We start from the raw sequence: 27,510 nt of genomic DNA, 5'->3' as shown, positions 1-27,510 counted from the left end.
TCATTACTCTCCTCCCCTGCTGCTTTATATCAGATTATTCCTAAGTGCTTGGTGAAGAGCCCCATAAACACACAGTCTATTTCCCTGCAGGGTATAATCACACAGTTTGCACTGTGATTTATGCTCTATGGTGCTGGTGAGTGTCCTAAACTTTGAAAGGGCTTAGTTCTTCAGCAGATGCACTACTCCCTTTATATTTAAACAAAGTTCAGCTAACCCTCCCAGTCTATTACAGACATTGTTTAGCTCTTTCCCTTCACAATAAGGCTTGTTAAGTGCTGATTAAATCCAAATCGGTGACACTTTTAATTAAGAAAATGGGAATTCAGAAATAATTGCCTTTAAGTTTCAGTAAAAACATTTTACAAGTGTTGTTTTCCCTTCCCCCTTGCCGCAGCATCAACATCTCTAATTCAGAAAAAAACAGACTAGAAATCTGATTTGGATTTTGGTAGAAATACTAATTCTGACTCTAGAGGATCTTTTTGGATGCCTTTCATAAAAGTCAGATCCCAGAGGAAGTTCTACAGGGCTGACTGGAGCAGAGGCAGGAAGATCATTTTGCTCTGGAGACAGAAAACCTGAGGAGAGCTGCTATCAGCATCTGCTGCGCTCGCGAATATCGGAGACTGGAGAAAGATAAAATTTCCCTCACAGATAAGACAACCAGTGATGATTTCAGCCTGCTCCACTAACAAATGTTAATCTAGAAAACACAGCAATTACTTGGATAATAAAACCCTCTTCAGTCCATCCATTCCCGCACTTCAGGCAGTTTGTGCCTGGAGTGCGCCCGCAATGAGCTGGAGATGGAGCAGAGTCCCCACGGAGCCAGAGCCACTCCGGCTCAGCCGAGGAGCAGTGTCACACTCCAGGGCCCTGGAGCTCGTGGTGATGGGCTGTCCCCTTGTCCCCAGGCTGTGCAATCTGCCCTGGCAGAGCCCCTGCCTTGGCTGCTCCAGGGGCGCAGCACATCCAGCTGTGCCACACCAACGGGAGAACCCCCAGAGCCAGCAGCAGCCTCCCCTCTGCCACTGATGGGTTTTTAGGAGAGCCCACAGCTGCCCCCATGAGCAGAAATTCCACCTCCCAGCCTGACCATGCCATCAGCAGGTAAAGGTTTCCCTCATCTGCTCAATCCCCCTGGGATTTCAGGACCTGGGGACCAAGAGCCAGCAGAAGTCCAGCTGCTGGCAGTCACCTTGCAAGCTGCTGTGGGCTCCAGAACTATTTTTGGCCATTACTGCAGATGTAATCCTGTGAAGTTCAGGGAAATTAGCAGGAGCACCATTTAGATGGGTATTTTAAAATAAAATTAAACTTTTAGATCTCTAACCTCTCCCCTTTCTGTTATGATAGCAGTTAAATTCAAGTCAACGCTACAAGGAGAGTACAAGGAGAGTACTCAGCAGAAACTACATTTTATTTTCAGTAATTTAAACCTTAGTGTCACCTAGTTAACTTAATTAAGGTTCTCTATTTTTCATTGTAAATAATGAATTCAGTTAAAGAAAGTGTAATTTGGAGTATATACATGGGACATACAGAAGTAAATCCTAGCAGCACATTTAAAGAGAGTAAAAAATAGGACAGACATTTAGTATGAAACACATTCCTTGCAATTAAAATCAGAATGTGCTTTTCTATTTACCTGCTTGAGACTAATGGATTCAGCTAGGATACATTTCACATTAATATCATATTGTATTTTCTAAACATAGCGTAGCTGTTAACATATTTATAGGTTAGGAGTAGTAAAGACCTGTACTTGGATGTAACATTTAAAAGAAATATTTGTCAGAATACCAAGAAAAGCTATTCAAACAAATTAACCTAAATGCTAAAAAGAGCCAGTGACAAATCCAGAAGTGCACGAATGGCACTTTAAATTCCACAATATCAGCGTAAACTGATGTAAACCTACCCACCTAGGGAAAGGAAAGGTGAGAAAATAGCAGGAAAAACAACTAACAGAAAGGTGTAAAAAAGATTATGTGTGTGGGAAAGTTTTATCTGACACCTCTCAGATGCTTTTCCTCTTAGCACACCTTTTCTCTCTTCTCCCTGTGAATTCCACCAACTCATACTATGTAGAATTGATGAGCAGTTTAATTTGGCATATTCAATTCGAGGAGTCTTAAAAAAAATCCTAAATTGTTCACAATGCTATAAACATTTATCAATCTGACATGGCAAGGCTGGGCCCCCATTATTATCCTTTTGTGACCTGCACAGCTGGTCCAAAAAACAGTTGTCTCCAATTATGCCCACAGATAATGGTGGGTAAATTCAGCTGTGCAGTATTAGCTCAACCTAAATATGATCCCATTTGACTAATTTCCTAATTCTTAGCAGGGTGCTTAAAGAACCTATTATCATGCAGACTCAAGGAACACAGAAGTCTGGTTATTTGCATCTGTTCTGTGAAAGGCATTTATCAACTGTGCCACTAATTTGTTACCTACACATCCCAATCACAGGCACTCGCTGCCGGAAATAATTGCATCTGGAATTTGTTTTAACTTCTAATGTTGCATAAATGGGTGTTTGTTTCCAACCAATATATCTTATAATTAAACAGCTTGAAATAGGAAAGGTTGAAATTGGGTCAAAAAAGATATATTCCTTCATGAAATCATGTGTGTATTCATTAACCCAGCTGGAATGCTGTTGTTGGCACGCTTGCTGCTACTTGACTGAACTGTGATCATAAAGGTTGTTAAATGGGTTAAAAATAAGGCAGCAGAAAAATGGAAATTACTTGCATATATAACCATGCTTTTTATGGAAAAAAAAAGCAAATTGTGCACATGGTTTGTATGCTGTGGAGCACAATCTGACGTGCATTACACCGCTTGGGTTTTTTGAAATCTGATTAATCTTCTCAGTAGCCTAATATAAACTCCTAGAGCTGCAGGCATATTGATATTTGGATTTTCTTCCTAAATTTGCTTCTCCCTAATCTTCTTCCCGAGCACATCTGTTACTAAATCAATCTTCAGTGTTTCTCTCTGCAAACTTCACACATCTACTTGGACTTTCTTTGACTTTCTCATGCCTCCCGCTGAGTCTTCTCTCTTGTATAATGTACTGGTGCATAGCAGCCCTCATTTCATGTCCTCTGCAGGGTCTAATACAAATTTGGACTCCATTTGCAAGAGCTTTCACAGGTATCATTCTGGTTTTAGCCAGAAACCTGTATGTCGATGTCCTTCACTTCCTTGCATGCTGCCATACTTCTCATCTCTCCTTCCCTCTCAATACATTTCCTACATTTCTCAACCAGCCAAACTTCTCTGACTCTTTTCCTCACCTCTGTCATCATTTCAGGAACTTTCCATGTTCAAGCATTTCATTATACTCTTACTTTATGAGCTGCCTGAATTTTCATACCTAACCCACTTGTAATGCTCTGCATTGCCCTGTTTGTGCTAAGATGACATGGATATACCCATGTTAAAGGTTTACCATTTTTAATTGCTTCCTAGAAAAGTGGTATTTTTTCCAAAGTGGATCAAGTTTCAGATTTTAAGGAATAGAATCTTCTGCAATTACAAATAGAGAAACTACAAACAAAAGCTCTGAAGGCATTGTAGAGACAGAGGAAGTGGCAAGAACAAGCATGCATCAAAGCATTGATAAAGGACAACCACAAGAAACCTGGCTGAAAGTGATGAGAAACAGTGGAATTCATAAAAGAAGCTATATATTCAAAAAAGGAACCTAAATCAAATGGTCTGTGACCAGATCCTCAAAAATAATAAATAGTGGTGTGGAAAGCAGTGCAGAAATGCTGCACAGGCATTTTGTAATGCACAGACACGCACTATCTAAAATGAAGTGATTCATTTTGGCAAGGTTCTACCTTCTTCAAATATCACAAGTCTTAAGAGAGAAAAGTTTCAGCTGGAGGATCTTTGAAAGGTAGTAGACACTTCAAATGATTTTTAGAGAAAGATAGAAGGGGAGAAATCCAAAAACAAAAATAAATGAGATTCAGCGTCCAGACAGGAAGGTAGAGATATCAAAGATTGACCCATCCTGTTCACACCAGGAGAGATGGGTGATAGGTGTGACCAGCCATAAATGCAGCAGCCTAGCAAGGGAGCTGGAGGCAATGCCATTTTCACATCAGCTCCTTTATCACCCCACACACATCAGTCTGGGGCTGCTCCTTGGTTTCTTTAGTCCTACCTATTACTCTAATCCTTCAAATCTCAAGCCTCTTTCTTTTCTCCCTGGCCAGTGATTCTTATCCTTTTCTACACTGAAAATAACCAAAACTTTACTGCTTGACCCCCAGCTTTACAGTCTCCAGGCTCAGAGTGTGGTAACTTGATCACTGAACCAGACTTCACCCCTGCCTTCCTGATGGAGCACTAGGCTTCACCTCATTCCTGTGCAGGCAGAGCTTGTAATCAGATATAACCCAATCTGCTGATTACCTTTAAAATTCTCTAATAAATAAATGAATGCCCTTTCAGTGCAGTTTGGCAAACCTACTGACTTGGGTGTCCTGTTTAGGGCAGAGCTGTCACAAAAGCACGCTCAAAGAAAACTTTCATACTTCAGACATCCCCTTGCAAGTGGGCACATTCCTTATTGGTTTCCATCCTGACCTGCATGGAGATTAATTTTGCTTTGGTGATGATTTAGCCTTTGATCCCCTATTGAGCCCCAGGACAAACTGATAGTTGTGAGGTTGCTACTGGGATACTAATGTTTTGCTATTAGGAGATGACTGACATCCCATCCTCATCTCACATAAATCCTGTTCTCAATATTGATAATAGCTTTCAATTCCTGCTGGCGTGAGCAGGAGCTGACTGGATAACCAGGAAATGAAAGACATAACCAGCCCCTTGAGTGATCCTACCCTTTGGAAAAAAAAAAATAAAATTGATGAATGACAAAATGCAAATACTGCATTGCATCCAAGAGACAATTATCAGTGTAACCTAGAAAATGTAGATATATATCCAGTATGCATGAGGGAAAATGCATTTTCCAGTTAGGTGGTATTTGTCTGATTTTTAACAGTAATATTGCATCCTACCAATTATTTATCTGCCAGTGAACAGGACAAAGAAAGGGTAAAATCTGAGATGCTGGTAGTGAACAGGAGTGCTGGATGCCAAGAGGTATTGTGCCCACACAATTTTGGGTGTCACAGGGATGTAACAAGGTCTTGGGTGGGATGACTGCCAATAAAACAGAAGGGAACTGTCCACCACAGAAATTCTGCAGTGACCTTGTCCTGCTGGGCACCGTGAGCAAAATAGGACACCCAAAGCCAGTGACTGCCTAAACCAGGGTGTTTGTACAGCAGCTCACAGCAGCTTTCCTTGGGAATGGTACAGTGATCATAATAAAAGCATGATTCCCACACCACAGCTGCCACTGAGGCTGGAGATAAATGGGATGGAGCACATCAGTACTAAGTGCAAGCTTTGAGGAATTTGTTTAGGTTAAATTCCACAGATTTTAGGATGGTGATAATAATGGTCATTATGGACCAAGCATTTTCCAGAGAAAGTGCCTTGAAATTGAAAACACACTAAACTAATGCTTAGTGAGAGCAGTTGGTAAAGTGTTACTTCTGTGAATTACAGTTGTCTTCTTTCTTCTCTGATAATTTGCGACAATTGCATCCTAATGCTATTTCATTGATTTCTACTCCACTGCAGCTCCCATGCTGGGCTTAGTCAGGGTGACAATACACAGACATTAACCTGCTATGGGGACACCTGCTACACACACTTTCCTCATAGAAAAATCCTATGGAATTTAAAAGGAGTGGACTTTAACACAGCTCTACAGACACTCCTTTAGAGATCCATGGGATTGAATCAGAAGTCACATCAGCCATATAAGTTAATGTTCCCTTAAGCTTTCAAGGGCATTCTGATACATTCATCTAAAAAGATAATGCAGAGAATTTCTTGATATGTGGGAGCTGTTGCTTTACAAAATGATCTGCCTCTGTTCTGCATATCTGCTGCTGCTGATAAGGCTTTTAGCATCAACCTACAGGCCAGAGACAGTAAGAGTGTTAACCTGAACTAACACACTTTGACTGAATGGCTGCTCTGATGAAGCCAAGAACCATTCTTCTCTGCAGGGAACTTAATTTGGACAGTGGGAAATTCCCAGGCACCAAACAATGGCTCCAGGTGTTTGAAGAGAGATGCAGGAAAGCTCCCAGAGGCAAGTGAAGGTGTGGGAGATGAAAGAGGAACCTTCTGAACTGGGAGAAGAGCACAAAGCACCTTGACAGGAAGGGTTACAGAACATTCCCAGTCAAGGCATCAGCTGGTTTCAATGGCCAGTAGGACTGGGGGGACTCCCAGGTTCAGATGGCAAATAGTGACTTAAAGAAGGACCCTGGCACAGCTGACCTTAGCCCTAACATTTAAAAAAAATGTGTGAGTGATGAGAAAAATAAAGGAAATAAGCACAAAAATCTTTTTTGTCTACATCTGTGTATCTCACCATTAAAAATAAACAGCAATTGTGTCTCAGAGCCCTCTGCAAAGCTTATGTTATTTATATGTTGTAGTAACAGAGATAAACTACAAAAGAAAAATTGTCAAACCATAGAAAAAATAAAGACCTGTGGGAGAGAGGAAGTACTGGAACTTCCAGCAGTGCTTCTAACATTTTGGGTAAATATTTATGAAGTTCAGTCCCCTCATAGACAAAGCCATAGAAATAACCAGAGTTTCTATAAGATGTTTCAGAGTCAATGTTTGTGCAGAAAACTTCCATGTCATCATGGGCTTGTGCTCTGGTAGACCTCAGACACTCACTTCTCTTCTCCCTACCAGCATTGGTATGGACAATTCCCACCAAAATATTTGAACAGCTTCAAGATGTGCATTCCCAGGCCTCCAAACTTAGACTGGTGCCCACCTCTTCCCTTTATGCCTGATGTCACAGCCATTACCAGGGAAGTGGGGTGAGAGAAAGGCATTCCTGTTGAAGAAGTATTTATTTTCTTTCACAGCCTGTCCAGCTGGGTTGGCCACCACAATACATTTTGCACTTCTCCACTAGTCAAGCATGGTGGCTTAATATTAATAGCACAGGATCTAAAGTCTGCATTTGTCCTTGTGAATGACAAATTCTTGGGCCCTAGGACACCAAACTAGGTAAGACATATGGAAATCTCATGCACAGGAAGATCAACATTTATATTAGTATGCATTTGTCTACAGATTTTCTATAGCTACTCTGTCCTTTTTCCTCAGCAATGACATATAAATACATCATAAAACAGTAAAGCATCATAAGGGAAAATAAGTCTCTAAGACCGATGACCTTTCCTGGAAGCTCAATGGCAAACTATCTGGAACAAGAAAAATCAACAATCTGACTGAAATGACTGAATTATGCAGACACAAGGGAAAGATTCTGAAAAAAGCAGGTACAAACCCAGAGTGAGGTTTTCACAGATGTTACCTTACTAGGGTTCCCACTATATTTGACAGGATTAGCCGGAAGAGAGCCTATTTTTGGATCCTGGGCTAAGCAGTTAGAAGCTATTTTTAATTCTACATTAATGATCAGTACTTTCATTTCCCTCAGCAAACCAACAAAAAACCCCAGAAGATAGAGCCATAAAATAGGGACTAGCAGGCTGCAGGGAAAGAGCCAAGGAGTTAGTAACTATAAGCTGCAAATTGTTCAAACAGAGGACGATGCATGTGTTAAAGGAAAAAAAAAAAAAACACAAAGGAAATTTTTCAAATCAATTTGAAGTGATTGTGGATGTCACCAAAAATAGCCGACCGTAATAGAGCCGATACAAACTCCTACACTTGTGATGATCTGCACAGGGTTTGCATTTTCCACAAGTGAAGCACTCAGCACTCCATATGCACGTCATGCTCAGATGTATGCAAACTAGATAGCTCCAATTTATCCATAACTGCATGTTCATACTGTATCTAATTAGAGTCACACTGAGGAACCATTGCAGAGACATTTGTGGGGTACCTGTCCCCCACCCCACAAAGCACAGCCCCTGTCACACGTAAACAACACAAGAGTCATCCCTCCAATCCATCCATCCCCAGTTTTTGTTGTCCTTCAGTCCACATCACAGATAAGCACATTACTGATTCTCCACAACATATCCCTTTGCTGGGCTCTGGTGTTTTAAAGCTCTTTGGTTGCTTTCCTTAACTGGCAAATTCCACTTCTGAGATTCAGGCTGTGAATTCAGAAAGCACACCTTGAGAACCTGGTCACAGGATTAGCTGTGCCATTTGCATAACTGTAAACTCAATGTCGCACTTCCAGAGCTGGTATCCTCTAAATTGCACTTACTGATGAAATACAAAATCCTCTAAAAGGGTTTTCCAACCTAAACCAATTTGTAAAGTTGTTTTTTTTTTTTTATCTAAAACATTAAAGAAATTAAAGTGATCGGCATATAATTAGATTAATTATTCATATCTTCCAAGTTGCTTTAATTCTAATATATAAAAAAAGATTAAATATTCACTCAAAGGATTAAGAAAAAAGTCAAGCAGCAGCAATACATTTACATTACCTTACTGTGCAAATTATAAAACTAATTAGTCTAAAGTTTCACAAAAATGAATTGGATCTTCATTCACATGCTGACACAACTTTACATATTCAAAATTGACACCCACATTATTTTCTCATGTTTCTAGTACGACTCAGCCTCCTGGCTCTGCAACTGCCATTGTGCTGGAACAGCTCTGCTTTTGTTCTAACTGGTGAAAATTAAATCTTGACCTAAATTTATAAAAAGCTAAAAATGTTTCAGTCAACTGCATGAAAAGTCCAACAGAGCCTCATTATAAATCTTACACTGGTACTGTTGAAACAGTCAGAAATAATTCTTTATGAAAATCCAAAGATTGTTTTGGTTGCTTTTATTGATGCTTCTTTCTGATCTAGATTTCTTTATTCTGAAAGTGCATGTAATTTCCAGGGTGCTGCACACTATTTTCTCCTCATCTCAAATCACGGGGATGTTCATTAAAAGTCCAAGGCTGTGTACTATAAACAACTCTACCCCTCTTTGAAAATTGTTCTTTTCTGAATAAAAAGAGATTTCAAAGTACAATGAGAAACAAAAAAAAAAAACAAAAAAGGATTTTCCTAGACTGCATTTTTGCTGAGATGATGCTGTAGGGCAGTTTCTAGGAGATAACGAGTATCCTTAAATATCACTAACACTCTCTATGGTCAGATATTCCTGTTCTGAGTAGGAAAAAAAAAAAGAATAATAATAAAAATATTTCCATTGGCTCATTCACCACTGAAAAAAACCCCAACAACAACTCCTGTCTTGAAGATAATGTCTGTTTAGATCGTGTGGGCAAAGAAACAGATTGTTCTGGTTTCTCAAGGTTGTTACTCACCCTTATCTAAGACACAATGAAACCCATTGCTTTTAACAGTTTTCCAAAGAATTGCTTTACCTATTTTTAGCCACATAAGCTATGTAACACTTCAAAAGCTGACGGTGCTGTAACAAAGAGCACTTTTTCATTACAACGAGGCCTGTAGGAAGTTAAGCAAATCACCTTTAGAAAATCCTAAATTAGGATATTCACGTCTGAGGTGTCCAGTGATACACGAAGACAAAAGCCAAATTTTTCAGAAATAAACTCTCTGTAAAATGAGGGTTAGAAACATTCCCTGGACCTAAACCCTGTTGTTTCATGCTTTCAAACAGCTGATCCTGTTAAGGTGTGCAGAGCAGGGTCGCTGCTTTTCAGGAGCTGATAAAGGAGGGGGCTCTGGGCTGGGAGAGCTCTGCTCCCACACCTTGGGTGTTGTGGAAAACACAAAAACGTGTTTTCCATTTCTGGCTGCTGGCTCCAAGCGTGGCACAGCAAAGCTCAGAGCTGCAGCCAGGCTGGCACAGACGCCAGCAAAAACAGGCAGGCTTCTCCAAAACCCTGCTCTCCACAGCTCCCTAACATGCATCATGCAATTAACTCCTTGATGGGGTTAGGAAGCAATATTTTGTTCCAACTGATGGGAAGATCTTTACGTGATCAGGCAGCAATCATCTTGGATGGGCTCTAATAGTTCATTTCAACATGGAGTGCCCGGCTATTAGGCATCTGGAAGTTCTGATGATAATAGGAAAGATAATTAGGCTGGTTCACTGACAGCAGAAGGAGCACTTGCCCTGCCATGAAGGCAGCTAAAAGTTTAAAGAAATAAGAAAAACTGGAAGGTAAATTCACTAGAATAAGCAGTTGGTACTTTAGAGCATAATTATCAGAAAGAAAACACGTTGTTTAGCATACTTTATGTTAATGGAGGGCTAGTGTGGCCCACTGTGCATAATTTAGCTGAACAATTGATAAGAAATTTTAATACATATATATATATATGATTACTGCTACAGAAAAAAAAGACAAAACACAAGAGAGATCATAATAGGCACGCATGAACTCTGAAGGCCTAATTACATCACGGGGGAGGGTAAGCAGTTACTGCTGAATCAAGCAGAAAATTGGGGTAATTTGTAAACAGGTAGAGCTGTTATCCAGGTGTGCCAGCATGTGCGTGGGGGCTGGCACTGGGGCCTCAGACCCAGCACTCCCATCTGCACTGCAGAGCCAGCAGCACAGTGAGGGTCAGAGAAAGGGGCAAAGAGCCACCCCTGCCTCCTGCTGCACCCCCTGCCCCAGCTGGATAACGTGGTGGAGAGGGATGGTTGTGGGAAAAGAAATATTGTCTGTGGGTGAGAACTGTGCTGGGGTGGGGGAAGCTCAGAGATAAAGCTCCCTGACTTGGTGTTCTGCCATCAGAGCACTCCCTACTCCAACAACAGGGAAATATTTCAGACGTGGCTCCCTGGCAGCAGAAGGAAGCAGGCACAGGTAAGATGTTGCCAGCAATGAGAGCATGGAGAAGACAGAACTCTCCCCCCCAGAAAAGACAGGATTTCTTTAGGAGGCCACCTATGGGATGGAGAAAGGGAAATCAAGCTGCTGGGACTTCCAGCAAGAAGGATGCTGAAAGTATATATTGGATGGATGGAATGGGATGGATGGAATGGGATGGATGGAATGGGATGGAATGGGATGGATGGATGGATGGATGGATGGGATGGGATGGGATGGGATGGGATGGGATGGGATGGGATGGGATGGGATGGATGGATGGATGGATGGATGGATGGATGGATGGATGGATGGATGGATGGATGGATGGATGGATGGATGGATGGATGGATGGGAGAAGCTGTCTTGCACTAAGTCTTACAAAGAGGTTTGAAACTATTTTTAGACAAAAACACTTATTGGAACATGATATTTTCACAAGTGCTTATTGCTCTCTTTTGGAGCAGAGTGACAGAAAAGTTAAAACTCCTCCTGGAGCCTTCAAAATAGGAGTTTGGGTCTCACTCTAACCTCCACCAACAAAGGCAGCCGGCAGGTGCCACTCAGAGAAGCATTGCACCTGCAGGCTAACTTGCAGCATGACACTTTCATTGCACAGACAAGCCCCTAACCCTGATGCATTAAAAATGTGGGAAATAAAAACACTTTGGAAATGCTTGCATCTCCGACCAAGTGCTCACACACGTGGATTTTGCCTCCTGCAGGTTTCAGCAGAAGCTCACAGAATAGCTCCTGACAGCACTGCATGTGAGATATTCATCCTGTTTTTGGAGAGGCCCTTTCCAGCTGTAGCACTGTGGTAGATTCCTGGCAGATTTTGCTAAAAAAGGCAAGAGTGTGCAGACCTGCCATGCATGCACTGCAGTCCTGGCAAGCCCAGGGTGTGTTTTTCCCCCATAAGATTCACTCACTCATCTCTCCAACAAAATGCGAAGCAAAACCAAAATGGGCATTTATCTTTAGAAAGAGTTCCCTGGAGCAGGGACAGCCCTGCCAACACCTCCCTGCAGGACTCCTGTGTGGCTTTTGGCTAATGAAGGGTCCTAGGAAGCATCATTTGGATGATGCCAGGCCATGCTCAGGGAGCTGGACCTGAGAGAAGCACTCTAAGGTGTGTGAACTCCTTAGAGTTCATGGATATTTCTGTTGCATCTTTGCTGCATTATGTTTTTTCAGGCCTCCAGGATAACCAGCTCCAGCCACCAGATCCCATCTGAAGCTTGCAGTGGTACTTAAGGATGAGGAATGGGCACTGCAAACTGCAGAAAGCCAGGACTGTTTTCTAATGATTTTTTCCTTACATTAAACCTCCCTCCATCTGTGCCGCCTTGTGCCAGACAAACCAGTAATTATCAGGAAATCCCTTCACTTTTAATCTACATCAGTATGAAGGCAATCTCAGAGCAGCCCACGGTGACTGGAAGCTATTATTTTCATAGGAAATAATAGTGACTGGAAGTGATAACTCACAGTGCTGAGTGTGTGTGTCACCATCAGATAAGATGCAAGGCTGTACATCCCACCACACCACCCTGGTGCAGGGCCACCATGGCTTTTATTAAAGGGGAATGACTGAACCAGCCAGGGGAGGCTGCACCAAACATGGAGCTTCCATTCATTATTTATGGGCATAAAAATCTGGGGCCTTGAGATTGGCAGCATGAGAAGGTCTTTTAATTTGAGCTATAATTCTCTTTTGTGCTTTCAGTCATTGACTGTGTTTCAGATAAACATTCATTCAGGAGGCCAAGATTACGGTGTGGAAAAAAAAAATATAACAACCCAAGGATATTTAGCTCTCCTCCCACAAATTCTTCCTGGAAATATTCTTGCAAAATCTTCTGCCCACTTGAACAGTATGCTTATGATTAACTGCAGATGAGCCCAGCAGCTTGCATATGTAGTTAATTTGCTCTAAATTTCCATGCTGTATTATAACACTAATGATCACTAATAATAGACAAACCCACAGTTTATTGAGTAAGTAATTTGAGACATGATGATTTTTATCGTGTGAATAGGATCAGGCTGACCAATTTAAACTGGGCAGAAAAAGACAAATAACGTGTAAATCAATCACACCACCAGCACGCTCTGTTTCTTCACAAAATTATATGGATTGATTGGTGGAAAGAAGGCCCTGCTACTTACTACTGCTAGGAAAGGGAGTCAATAAACTTCCCTGCTCAGGAGTAAAAGGTCAGATGTGGAAGGAAGAAACTGCAGAAGGGATTTTTGTCACCTGACTGCATGGGCTGAGTTGAACTTGCATTTTGTCCCAACGGGCGAGGCACGCCTTTCAGGAATAATGAAGACAGATAACATATCATGCAGCCAATAAAGAGGGAAACCATGCTAAACACAGACAAAACTATGCAAAAAACAGTCATGCTCCAGCCTGTGGTCAAAGCTATCTTCTAAAATCATGTAAACAAGATTGCCATCACGTGCTGTCTGAGACAGCTATGCTGGAACCAAAATAGATGCTTCTGTTTGCTTTTCTTTCAGAGGAATTTTTAGTTTTGATTGAAGCATTTATTTTTAACTTTAGAAAACACTGAAAGTTCATTAATTAAAAAGCCTATCTAGCACATTTGTAATTAATTGCTGTAAAGAATAGTTAAAAATAGAAATACCTAAACTACATTTAGCAACTTCAGGAATGATTAGTGCACTGAAATGATGAGAACTTGCCTGTGGCAGTGGGACTTGCAAGGTACTTTGAGAATTTTGGATGAAGTTTTGTTTAACATAAAGAATATAAGGAATTTTTAGAGAACAAAGGGAAGCAGAGGAAGAAATTTTTTGGATTAATCTTTCTTTGGACTTGGCTGTATGAGCCTCAGACACAGACTCCAGCAGAAGGCAGCTGTACATTCACATCTCCAGAGCCTGCTAATAATGCTCGGAGGTATAGACAGAGCAGAAAGTTTTAATATAATGTCTCCACAGTGCTCTTCTGGGAATAAGAGTTAGCATGTGAATTGAACTTGCACCCAGTTATCTCATGACTGCAGCTTACCCTCAATCACAAGACAAAAATACTAGAAAATATACTGTGGGGAACAATTCTTGATTGTTTCCAGGGCATGGATTAAGTGTAGCCAAATGACTCTTTAACTCAGTCTTTTATGGCCAGCAGGCCAGTCAGATTCTTCATGTTTAAATAGAAAACCTGGAAATGGATCACAATATATTCCACTTTCTTACACATTTTTACCACATTGTTCTCAAAATCCTATTCTTTTTTTATCTAAATGCTACTTATTCCCTGTATGCAAATGTAGTGTCATGTCCTGGAGTGATTCTGTACTGATAAGTCTAGCACATCAGAATCTATTAAATCTTGGAATAAAACCATCCCAGCTTTGTCTATTGTGCTTCTCAGGAAAATGTTTTGTTAAACATTGAAAATTCCCTTCGTTGAAGCAATGAGATGCTCTCTCAGAGAGGGACACTAAAGAGAAAAAGGAAAGAATGACACTGAGCAAAAAGGAAAGAATATAAAAGAGGCTCTAGGATGATTTAGTGTGTGGTGTTCCTGTTCCTGCCCATGGCAGGGGCATTGGCACTAAATGATCTTTAAGGTCCCTTCCAATCCAAACAGTTCTGTGATGATTCTGTGCTGAAACAGGACAGTTTGAGACTTCTAATTCTTTACCTCTCTTTAGGCAAAATCACTTCTAGCACATTCAGGAGAGCCTGACCCAGCTAACTCCCAGCTTTAACAAAGTATTAAATATTGATAACGCTGTATAAAAACGGCCAGTTTGGTTTCCACACTGATTTTTCTCTGGAAGCCCAGACTAGATGGGAAGAGAACAGCTTTCTGCATTAGAGGAAAGGGCAGGGAGCAGGACAGCCTGAGCTGAAAGCCCAGCTGATGCTACCCAAGCAGAAAAGGCTGGAATCAAACAAGGATTCCCCTTGGCAGCAGAGGAGGGCAGGCTCATTGCTACAGCCCTGATCTCAAACCAAAGGGAAAAAACCCTTATCATTTCAGTGCACAAATAAAGTATGAAATATAGCAAAGAGAATCAGACTGGATCCACTAGCAGCCAGCCCAAAGTGACCAAGTGCTGCAGCCAAGTCCTGCTTAAAACAGGAGAATTTGGCCATGAGACTGTGGATTCCACCACGCCTCTGTTGAAATATGGGATATGTGAGCAGAGCTCCCCTCACCCTGTGTGCTCTAGAGGTGGCTGCACTGCCTTATCCCTCTGCCTTATCCATCTGCAGTGTTCCTCCTGATGGGCAGCCAGGCTTAAAGCAGCCACTTCTATCTTGAAGTGCAATTCTCCATTCAAACAATTTGAGAACCACTTCGCACCTTGTAAACTTTTAGATGGCTCTGCTGAGCCAAAATGGACTCGATATTTTTAAGGACTCATGGACCAAGAGTGCCTGAAGTATGAATGAATCATCTGCATTCAAGCCATACTACTGGCTGTGAAATATCTACTGACTCAGTGCACTGTCAGCAGAATACACTTAAGCATATCCTTATTTTTTTAATTATTTAACAGATTTTAAGCATTAACTTTAAACTAAAAATACCAGGATAAAAAAAAAAAAAAAAAAAAAGAATTTCTAATCCAGAGTAAACTCACGTCTTATTAAAAATAATTAATTGATCCCCTGGTAATTCACAGGATGCATGCTGTGTTTGTGATATCTCTTTTCTATCTGTAAACATAGATATGGGTAATTAGTCTGACTTGCTAGAGCCCATGTTTTCCTAGGCCAGGTCAGAGTGGGATCATCGAAAGCCATGGGATATATCCATAGTGATGGGCAAGCTCAGTCTCAACAGGGCAAGTGAGCTGCCCTTCCTGCCCCCAGGCAGAGCCTGTGGATCCTCACAAAGCCCTTCCTGCCCCACATCCGTCCCCATCAAGGTCCCAACCTGTACCCCAGACTCAGCTGAGCCCCACACTGCCAAACCCTCCTGAGGAACCCATGGAATTATCTCTGGAGCCTGGAGCTGGTCCCAGAAAGGTCCTCACAGCTCACCCACACCCTCTCCAGGAACGCTCCTGCCTCAGCTGTGCTTGGCATGTACCAAGAAAACCAAACCTCAGCCCAAGCCTGGACTCAGGACTCCCAGGAAAAAAAGCAGGGAAGGATCATGGTTTGCTTGGGCTAAGGCACCAAAGAACACCCAAGAGTAAAGCACCCCTCAGAAGCAACAGGATTTCCCACACTGCAGGCAAACAATTCGCCCCAAAAACACCTCTGGAGTGCAGCTTTTCCCTCAGATGTCAGGCTGAAGAAATGTCCTTCCTGAACTGCTCATTCCTCTTCCCACTGATTCCACCATCACATTTCTTCAATTTAAACACTTTGAATAGAAGCTAATTTATCTTTGCTAGCCTAGAAATTCAATCAGAACTTCAAAGTTCTCTTACTTTTTTGTTTACCTCTTTTCCCTCCAGCTGCAATAAAAGATCTTTCAGGTGCAGTGTTCATCTCTCTGTCCTCCATGGACACAAATGGGAACAGAGCTTTGGTCACTCTGCTGATCATGGGATGGGGAAGCAGAAACCTTCATCAGTCCCTCAGAGGGGCTGCCTGTCCTATACCCACTGAAGTAAAGAGGAGCAATAATTTTATTTTAGCATGAAAGTAAGATCACTGCAAGCCCACACTGACTGAGCCACAATTTTGCACAGTAACTTCTAAGAATGAAAGTCCTGAAATAATGACAAGGTTGTACAAGCAGTGGTTCAAGACCTGCAAAACGCCTCTTGGGCTGGGTGAAGTTTCAGAAAGAGACAACAGATTTCATTTCTGTACAACGATTCTTTGTGATACTCATTTGGAGAGTTAAGGTATCAGTCTTCCCAGACTCTCAGCTCTACAAGTGTCTGTGGAAACAGTTTTTTATTCCTTATCCTTTTAGCACAGCTCACCCTTTCTTTGCAGATATTTATTTGGCTTGGGTAAAAGACGCAACTAAAAAAATATAAAGGAAAAAAGTTGTTTTTAAAAAGAAAACAACATTTAAAATTTGTTTTTAAATTAGTCATTATTAAAATCTTAATTAATTTGAGCTTGACTTGTCCATGTTAAAACTGCAGGGCCTACATCGAGGGACTTAATACCTGCCATATAATTTTAAAGCTGCTAAATAATCCCTTTATGGCAGGTAACAGAGCACTGTTGGGCTTGGAAAATGGAATTAAAATTAACTGGATTTTTAGCAATGTGAAGATGTTAGAATTAGAGTTGTGAAGGCAGTTAAGTACATTAGTAGGATGGATAATTAAAAATTACCTTCCCAAAAGAGAAAATCCCATCTATTACACATTTGTCAAAATTTTGGATTGGACAAGTGAGATCACAACCTAAATCCAGTTCTTTTTATATTTCTGCAGCACTTTGTGGGGTGCCCTGTACCATAATCTTAGATGATGTGTCAGAATGTAAGTTATGCAACCCTAAACACATTTTTCAACTGGATGTTTCAATACCTTATCTGAATTTATTGTGGTGGGTGGAAGCGCAGAGACTGCTAAAGAGGAACCAACACCTCTGAAATGGCAGATCCTGCAATGCATTTGCTGTCTCATGTTCATTAGCTTCTCTTGTTATTCAGGGAGCAGAGCACACCAGGAAAAAGTGGCACATTTCGTGCTTTCTAGACTTGAGATCACATCATTGCAGCAGCCACTGGCACCTCCTTGGGCACTGACACCAGAGTGGGACGTGGCTGAGCTGAATTTCCAGCAGGAGCTCCTGGCTCTGTGCAGAGGAGCAGCAGCAGGAGGGTGCAGAGGCCTCTGCAAGCAGATTCCAGTGCTGCAAGAAGGAGCCACACAAGTGGGAACCAAGTCCCTGCCATCAGTTATTCTCAACATGAATGTGCACTGCAATGAAATTTTCCAAACCCCTTTGGTAGGAGGCACTCAAAACAAGAAGCTTGAGAGCAATGATGGGAAAGGGAACTGAGAGGGGATTCAGGAGGGCTGAACCTGGTCCATTTCCAGCTCTTTCTCTATTTCATCTTAGTTTTCCTCTGCCCCATCTGATCCATTTTTAAAGTGAAGATAACAATATTCTTGGCCCCTTTTCAAGTTATTTGATATTTAAAGGGAAGACACCTTACCAAAAGTTTGGGTATTGTCTTGCCAGCTATGCTATTGCCTTTGCTTGCAGCTGGTTCTTCTGGAAAGAAGAGATCATGCACCCACAAATTCATAAGGAAATATTGGCCTTATATTGAAAGACTAGCTCAGTCTTTCATGTGGAACCAAAATAACAGAATACTGCAAAACTTTGCTACCAGAAAAAAAAAAAAAATCATGATTATTAAAGTCATGATTATTAAGCTAGTATGGCAGGAGAAGGTAATCTGGTCAATTTGTATCAGAAATACCAACATCTATTTCCTGTGCTTTCAATATATTAATTTTCCTAACCTCAGCAATGTTGCATAGAGTCTGCTCTTGGCTTTTTCAATCAGAGCTTCATCTAAACAAAGCTGTCAGTGTGGGAATTACAAAGTTGCTCTTTCCTTCCATCCTGGATCATGCCATTAATTCCTCACTGCTCCTCTTTATGTGCATGAAAAAATGTGTCAAACACAGCCTCTAACACAAGAACATGTGATCCATCTCTAAATGGGAGGGGATTCTGCAGAGTTAATACAGCAATGAATAATCCACACCTATTTACAATAACTCCATGAGGATCTGTGAGGTTTGTTCTCAGTGATCTCAGTGGGGACAGCTCAGGAATAATCCTCATGCAGGATCTGGAATATGAATCCCAATAAACATGATGTGCAAACAGCTGGCAAGAGGTCAAATAAGTTTGGGCCCCACTTAGAGATGCTGGAGAGGGTTGGTTTAGCACTTGCTCAGTAGTACAACGATGCGTAGAAGGTACAGGTTGGCTCACATTGATGGTGGAGTTTCCAATCAGTGAAATTCAATTTAATTAGCACATTGTGTCTTCCACCTACAGCACTCTCTAAAGCTAAAAATTCCATGAGTGCTGCAAAAGAGCTACCGAGTGAGGAATGTCCTTGTTGCCTGTGGGTCAATGAACCAAAACCACGGTGCAGCCAGCAGTGAAAAATCCCCCACCAAGCAACTGAGATTGCCAGAGCAGCTTCCCCCACAGGACTGGGGGGTAAAGAGCAGAGTTCTGGATTTGCCTTGCTCAGAGAGCTGCTGTGGCACGTGGCAGGGAATCATCACTGGCACTCACTCAGCTCCTTTGTGGGGAGCCCTGTGGAGGCATCTTAACCTGTCACAGCTAATGGGTTTTGCTACAGATGCCAAGGCATAACATGGTGAAAGCATTTGAAGAAAGAAGCATAAAAATATCTAAAGCATTGATAGTCTCAGGGGCAATTAAAAAAAAAAAAAAAGTCCTTTTCTCCTATTTCTTTTTCTTTTTTTTTTTTTGTCCGACTGGTTTTGAAAAGCTCTACAAACACTGGAGGAGAGTGAAGATAATGAAGAAGTAATGAAATAATTGAGGGGGAAAAAATTGTGCAAGTTTTTTTAAGTAATACAAAATCATTACAAAGTCCTGGCTAGACATGCATTTTTAAACAATGGCTGTAATAACGGAAAATTAGGCTCCATGATTTATTCATAGGCTCCTGGTTAACACTGCTCTCCATGGCAGGTGGTTCACTCTATAAAACAGCATTTTAGGTGAGATGTTATTGTTTTGGCCATGCAGTATGAAAAGTACCTGCCTGTTCTTGTGAATTAGAGATCGTTTGTCTGCATTCTGTAACCACATCTGAAGACACAGATTTCACTGCAGAAATGGGGGAATTGCTTCTCTTTGGAAAGGTGGAGAGAAACCTCCAGCAATAAATATTGTACTTTCAACTCTAAAACTGCAGTTGCCTGTTTGATACAGAAATCATAAAAATTTAAAGGAAGAAAACAGTATTTGATGAGTCCACAATCTTTATACTTAAAGGATATTCAGAAGACCTATAAATCCTCAGTGGAATTAATAACTGAGACTCTTGAAAGCTCTAAAAGGAAATATTAAATATGCAAAATCTTGGTGAAAAGCATAATTAAGGCCATAAATGCCTAAAGGTTTAAAGGGCAGGCTACGTCTCTCAAAGATTTTCCAGTGTAACATTTATGGAAGTGTAACACAATACATTTTTAAGCAGCATTCTATATCACCTTTTTTTGCACCATTTTTTATCTTTTCCTTTCAGTGTTAATAAGTACATTTTTGAATACAATTTCCAAGCCCTCCTGAATGGTTAAATGGTTAAAAATTTCACTCCTCCAACTTCTCAAAGGTAATAGTGTCTTCTCTGCAGAGCAAGTGGCATTTACTTACAGGGCTGAGTTTTTCCCTTTTCTTTTACCATTAATTTTTTTCCCTGCTCTTACAATATTCTCAGGTTGGCTCTTCTCCAATTTTAAGCCTTTAGTTAAAGAGGAGGAAGCCTCCAGCCCTGACACAAAAGTCCAAAGACCCACAATTGTGTTGGTCCAGTGGAAGGAAATCTTTCCCCTTTGGTTCCAGCATTGGAGCATTTCCCATGAGTCCTATATGAGACCTATATGTGTATTTATGCCCCATGAGCTCTCCTGAACACTTTCTCCTGAAACAAACAGAGAAATATATCATGTTGCCTACTGAATGATCAAGGACACTGTTTTCAGTAGTTCTGAATACTTGTACTTCATTTAAATATTTTAAAGACATTAGGTGCTTGGTACCTTTGACTATCAAGCTGTGCTTTCCAGAATATTATCCCTTGACAAAAATATTGAACTTCAAGTGGAAAGGAAAAGAATCAGGGTTTGGGTTGTTTTGGGCTTTGTTTTTTGCAATCATTTCTAGATATAAATTTTTTTCATTTTGCACCAAGTGGCTTGCAGAAGAATAACCATTCATTATGGCACAGCCTGTACACAGTTCCCCCTCTCCAACCTGTCACTTTTTCTTGATGCTAACCCCACCCTGTGTATTTGGAACACCGTCCCTCTTGGCAGGGATTTCTGTTTGCTTTTACATCTAAGCATTTCTGCTCACAGCAGGTCGTGCAGTAATGGAAGTTAATATCACACAATTTTGATAACCATCCTGCTTTTTCTTCCTCAGTTCCACTGTGACAAGGAATTTAGCAGCTAAAATACAAAAAAGGAATAATCCTGGTAGATTTAAAGATTAGTTTTGTATCATTTGAAAGAAGTTATTCCAAGCCTCTCTTAGGCAGTTTCATTGCTTTGTAACTCAAGAGCCTGACAGAGTGAGGCAAGTGCAGTGGAATTGAGATATTCACATGACAGAACTCCAGCAAGGCAGAGCAGGGCCCCTCCAATTCTGTAAAGCCCAAAGCTGAGATATTTCTCCTGATATGATTTTACTGATATATTATGCTGGTATTTCTCCTGATATGATTACTCACTCATTAAATCAGCCCATGCTTTTTGCCACAGTCCTGGGACTGATCCAGTTGGAGACTTCAGTCCAAAAGCATTTTTAATCTTCCACTCCTTTTATATTGTCGTAATACAAATTTTTCATTAGACACCAAATTTTAGGATAATGTGAGAAGAAATACGGCCATCCCAGCTCAAAGGTATTGATATAGATATTACTTTCAGGAATACAGATATTACTTTCCACAAGTATCTAGATTGCTCACAGTCTAAATGTTATAAATTATATATTTTAGCATAGAAAAACCAAGAGAAAACAAAAATTAAAGTATCAGCAATGAGGCAATTTTAAGCTGCGTCCTTCCAGAATAATTTTGTTGTGAGCATCACTAGGAAGACTGCAGTCTATCAAGACAGAACAGATGATATATTGCTTGATAAAGGCTTTTAAGAATGTCAGTCTTTTAACTGCATGTTTGTTATCATAAATGCTCAGCTATGTAAGTAAATATTATATATAAATGGCAACCAAACTCTTAGGAACTAATTTAGCCACATAGGCACAGATGCCTAAGTAATACAGGGGTGTATAGCTATGCTTGGATTAGGATTAAAACAGAAAATAATGGTACTGGATACCATCAGAAGATCAGGAGCGCTCTCCCCTATGACCTTCCTAAGGAGGGGAGGAATTTAATGTTGCCACTGGGGGATATTTCATTCCACACTGTAGTTATGATTCCCTGGATCACTGGACTCTCACAACTATTTAATGCCAACAGGAGCCTGATTATCAGGTTGTTATTTTTCTTTGCACAGCTGCTGTTCTCCACATTTTACACGTTTATCCATGAAGCAGTGAAACAGGACTCCCTGGACAACTTTTGAGGAGCTGGGCTGTGAGCTTGTTTGCTGCTTCACAACACCTGCTGTTTGGGCATTTAGCTCCCAAAGTTTCCTCCAGCTGTTTGCCTTCAGTTTGCTCTTGGTCTGGTTCAGAGCATGATTTTAAATGCTCCCCTTTAATGGATGGCTGCTCTTCACCCACGTTGCCAGAGTACATCATTCCAGCTCCAGCACAGCTGACAGATCAGGCACAGAGATATGGGAGGCCACCCTGGGCCTCAGGTTTAGAGCATCTATGGGAAATGTGGTATTTCTGACACTCTTTTCAAAGGGAAAAGAAATATGTAAAAAATGAGGCATTTTTGACACCCTTTAAAATGAAATAAAAAGGCAGTGAAACATCTGAGCTGCCTCAAACATGGCTCTGAAGGCTGCAAGGGGATGAAACATGGGATAACTCCCAGCAAAGTCAACACAATGGCATGTCAGATGAGCTGGTGAGAATATGATATATCAAGCTGCTTTTTTCATATTTGAAAAGGAGCCATCATAGACCATGCAATAGGTATTTCTGACCAGGTATTCTTAACAAAATCCACTGAACTGTCAGCTCAACTTCACTGCCTACAGCAAAGCATGTCAGACAAGAATGATGCATGGCACTCTTCCTTGCACTAAAAAAAACCTAAATCAGAAACATTTACCAAAAATTCAACCCCTATAAACCAGGATATAAACTGTTAACTTACCATTTTATCCTATTCTCATTTTTCTGAGAGACACAACTGAAAAAGTAAAAAATAGGCCTGAGCAGATTCACAGATGAGGTGATAATTACATCCCTCCTACACAAAATCCAGCTAAACAGAATGTCTTTGGGAAAGGCAAAAAAATGCATACAGTTCCACTTCCATAGGGCTGCTGTGTGATGATTCTGCAATTATTACAGAAGCTGGAGGAGCAAGTGTCACAATTCCTAACACATGGAGTCTTATGGGGTTCATGGATGTGCCACAACCTCCACCAGCTCTGGTGGAAGGCAGTGAAGTGCCAAATGCAGAAAACTCACTTCCCACCTGCAACCCTTTCTACCAACACACAACCCACTAAAATCCCATTTCAGAACCAGCCCCAGGTGAGTTTCTCTCATTCTCTACCCATTTAAAAAGCCTGACCTCCCAAGTTCTTTCCTGGTGCAAAGAATATAATTAATATGCTGCTCAATCCATCATATTGACCTGCATTATTTTAAATTAAAGCTAATGGCAGCAATGAGAAAAGGATTATAAGGTTAAAATATATGTACTGAATATCTCTGTACCACTTCTTTTTGGTCACACAGATAAAGATTACATGAAAACATGGCTTTGCCCTGGCCAAATCATCACTAGGTACATACATCATGAAGGTCAAATGCTTTCTTCTGTGCCAAGCTTCTGGTGCCTGGTACTTACAGATCTCAAAGGTCTGCAACAGTGTTGTCATCCTTTAAACAGCTACCAAGCCAATCATATCTCTGATTTTTTTAAAAATAACATCCATTTTTTTCCTTGTGACACTCAGGATTAGGAAGAGGATCCCTCTCATCAGGTAGGAACATTTTGTTGTAGGTAGGAAAGGAATCCATACAAACCATAACTCACAAAATTACTCATTCTGTTCAACGCGGAAAAGGTTGTTGATAGCGCATAAACAAAAAGTACAAGACAAAACCAAAACTAAAAGTGACAGGCAGCAAATATGTGATGTATCTTCCCTCCCTAGGGAGAACTGATATAAGAGATGATAGGCTTTGGAGAAATGCTTTTATTCCACTGTGGTAGAATAAATATTTTCTTGTGTACCAATAATACTTCATAAATCCATTATAGGAGTAACTAACACAATGAGCCATCATAGGGCAATTGCAAGCAAAGGATTGCTGAGGAAGATGCTGAAAATCTCTCATGCTGGACATGGCCCAGTGATGCACAAACCCAACAAATGATTTCCCAGACAGAAATACAGAATTTGCCAACCTGGGACCCCAAATGCAAGGAGCACCACATCAGGATGGCTGCATCCCCAGAGACTCCTGCAGGACTCACAGCCTCTAAATGAAAGCCTGAAAAGAATTTCAGGAGAAGGGAAGGCAAAAACCCCACAGACGGTGTAACACCAGCCACTCCTCTGTTCAGCCTTTCACTTCCTTAACCCAAGGAACCAAATGGAAAATATATCACAACAAACAACCTGCAAACAGCTCCCCATCTATTATACAACTGAAATCATAAGAAATGAGCTTGTTGAAATAACAAATGAACTTGCAATTGCTTTGCTTCACATAACTCCCATATGTTTTTAGACATGTCTTGAAAGACAACTTTTTGAGATTAATAAATGCCATGTGATACACTCAGTTCTTGTCCACTGAGGACTGGGCCCAATCACAGCTAAAAGCTTTTGCCACTTAGAATATGAATGGAGAACATCACAGCACAAATGGAAAAAATACATGTTTATGGTTATGAGGATATGCAAATGTGCTGCTGGGCTCCACAACGTCCTTGCCATGCTCATAGCTTTGAATTTCTCACAGGGGATTGAGTTTTACAGAGTGGAGGGCAAAGGGGGAAGGCAGCTGAAATCTCTTCCAAGGGAAAGGCAATGATATTCCAAACCTTCTCTTCCTGACTCAGACAAAGTAGGACCTACCAATTGTTTTGTTCCCTGTTTCATAATACAGCTTATTACTGAAACCTCACAAACTGAACAGTGATGTTTGGGTACTGGAAAGGGACTTCGTATAAATAAAATAAGGATGTTCTCATCCACAGTTGTTCCCCTTAGTTGTGGGGAATGTGAATTTCCTTTCAGCGTGAGGAAGATTTGCCTTTTGTGTTCCAGACAATCACTCTTTGCTCATTAAATGATCCAAGGATGAGTGGTCCAATGTGTGAGACCCACCTGCAGCACCAGATTTACCAGGTGTGCTCATCACCCAGCATGGAGCCTTGCACAGGTACCCTCCACTTTTTCTTGTCATTACTGAATTGCATGGGTGCTACAGATTCCATGTGTTCTTTCTTTTTGTTAAAATAATCTGAAAATGGTCTTCACATTCTGTATGAAATACATGAGTAAACACTAGATGAGGGCAAGTGCAATGCAGCATAGCCTGGGACACAGACCATACCCTTAATAAAAAACAGCCTTTGGTGTAGGGAAGCACAGGTTATGAAAAAGATCAGAGGAAAAAGACAGCTAAATGAATAGTATCTCTCACAGATTTGTTTTTACTTAAATTTTTATGATCTTCAAAAAACACTTTTTGAAAGAGACAGTTTGTCTAAGATGCTATTTTACTGCCAAGCCATCAGTGTCTGCTGCAACAGAGCAAAAAGAGGAGCAGACGATACCAGATATACTCCACAGAAACCAGAAAACACAGGGATTAAATTCTACATTAGAATGATTTTATACACTGTATTTGTAGTATACAAATGATGCAAATTTGGAGTATACACTGAGTATCTAAATGTATACAAGTGAGTATCTAAATTATGCAAGTGTTTTGTTTTGTTTTGTTTTATGACCACTAAATTCAATACTTCTCTGCAAGTTTACCTTCTTACCCAAGTGCTTAAAAATCCCCGAGCCTCTTCTGTACTCATCATCAAGTGTCACTTGCACCTCATATTACAAATAAGAATTTTTCAACCAAGAGCACTGGAGAAAAAGAATTGACTACAGAAAATAATGATCACATCCAAACCATCTGTTACAAAAAAAAAAAAATCAGAATGACCCAAACCAAAATGATGAGAACAAGAGGAGACTACAACTAAAAACATACGCCTTATCACTAGCACTTCTCTAAAATCCTAAAAGTAGCAATTTGAGCCCCAGTAAACATATAAAGAAGTAAGCAATCTGTCTGTTTAGAGCACAAAAAAATAAAGGTCTAAAAGCAATAAGCTCTGACAAAAAAACCCCAAACATATCCTTAAAGCATACCACTGAAAAGGCTTCTTTAAATCTTCTTGAACACATCTACTGAGATCTGTGGAGATCAACATTTTCTCTCTTTTTATTGCATATTTTTTTCCAGTATAAAAGAGATGAATGAGAGGAAGGCTGCCTGAGATTACAGAAGGAACAGGAGGAGGAGTAGAGGAGTCCCTGCTGGGAAACAACCAGTTGTGGGAAGGACTGAGCTCCCAGGTGCTCAGTGAGCATGGGAACAAACCAGAGACTATAATTTTAAGGCTGATCCCATGTTATACCAAATTTTTATTTCACGGAGCAAACTCCAACTATTACAAAACCTGTAACTGGGCAGCTGACTCCTCACTGGTGGGGCTTTGCCAGCACAGAATCTGGAAGTATTTTACAAATGTATGAAAATGTTAACAAATATTTAAATAGTTTTAAATAATATTTATTTAGTTTGGAGGTTTTTTTGTTGGTTGACTGGTTTAAGCTTTTTGGGGGGGAGTTGTTTGTTTATTTTTTTTTTTGTTTAAGTAGGGAAATAAGGGTGAAAGATGAGATTAGACACTCTCTAAATCTCGCATGACAAATAAGTGGCCATGAAGAGCAAGGGAACAAGGAAGAACCTATCTGTGAGCAAGGCTGACATCTTGTAAGATATCCTGCAAGTGGTAAATTATCCTTCTGCATATTGGGCATGAACAGAAATTCGGTGATGGAGTGGAAAAAGTGGACATTCATGAACAAGCAGTAAATTATCTGATATATACAAAAGGCACTACTGGAAATCACCGTGTTCTCCTAACTGTTGAATTCTTCTTTAAAAATTTGCTACCACTTCTTAAAAGAGTTTTCAAATGATCAATTGGAATTTGCATTTTAATTTAATTTGTTTCTGAGATTTGCCACTCTTTCTCCCTTTCTATGGCTTCCCAAAGCTGGAATTCACAACCATTCTGCATGAAATCCCTTTGGGTCTCATCACTGGAATCAAAGGAAAACAAATGTCTGGGGGAAAAAGGTTATTCTGGAAATCAGGGCTGCTGAAAGGAGCTGACATACTGCACAGCAATGCAGCTTGATTGCTTGTAGCTGTCATTTTTCTGTATCTTATAAAGGAATACAAAACTATATCTTAGCTATGGCAGCCAAAACAAGACTTCTTAAAAATGAATGGTCTTGAAAACCATTTGGCCAATTTATACATCAATTAGGTGAGACCCTTACTCACTGCACACTTCCTATTTAACCAGTAAATAGCAGCTAGAATAACTTGGCTGAAGACTGATAAGCAGCTTCTGAAGGCTGAAGTATCACAACTCCAGCCTTTCTCCATACTCAAGAAAGGCTTCTCTTTAATGACCTCACTAGTTTTATTTCATAACATCTCTGCATGGCTTTTCTTGATG

General features: G+C 40.6%; 1 protein-coding gene across 1 annotated transcript in view; it reads right to left on the bottom strand.

Annotated features, from left to right (window-relative positions):
* Positions 1–27,510, bottom strand: part of WWOX (WW domain containing oxidoreductase) — a 474,120-nt gene that overhangs the window by 86,965 nt on the left and 359,645 nt on the right. The gene's annotated exons all lie outside the window — the stretch shown is intronic.

The sequence above is a fragment of the Melospiza melodia genome, chromosome 13 (genome assembly GCF_035770615.1).
Source record: "Melospiza melodia melodia isolate bMelMel2 chromosome 13, bMelMel2.pri, whole genome shotgun sequence".
Lineage (NCBI taxonomy): Eukaryota > Metazoa > Chordata > Aves > Passeriformes > Passerellidae > Melospiza > Melospiza melodia.
The sequence above is the reverse complement of the archived record's forward strand: the minus strand, read 5'-3'. Positions and strand labels throughout refer to the sequence as shown.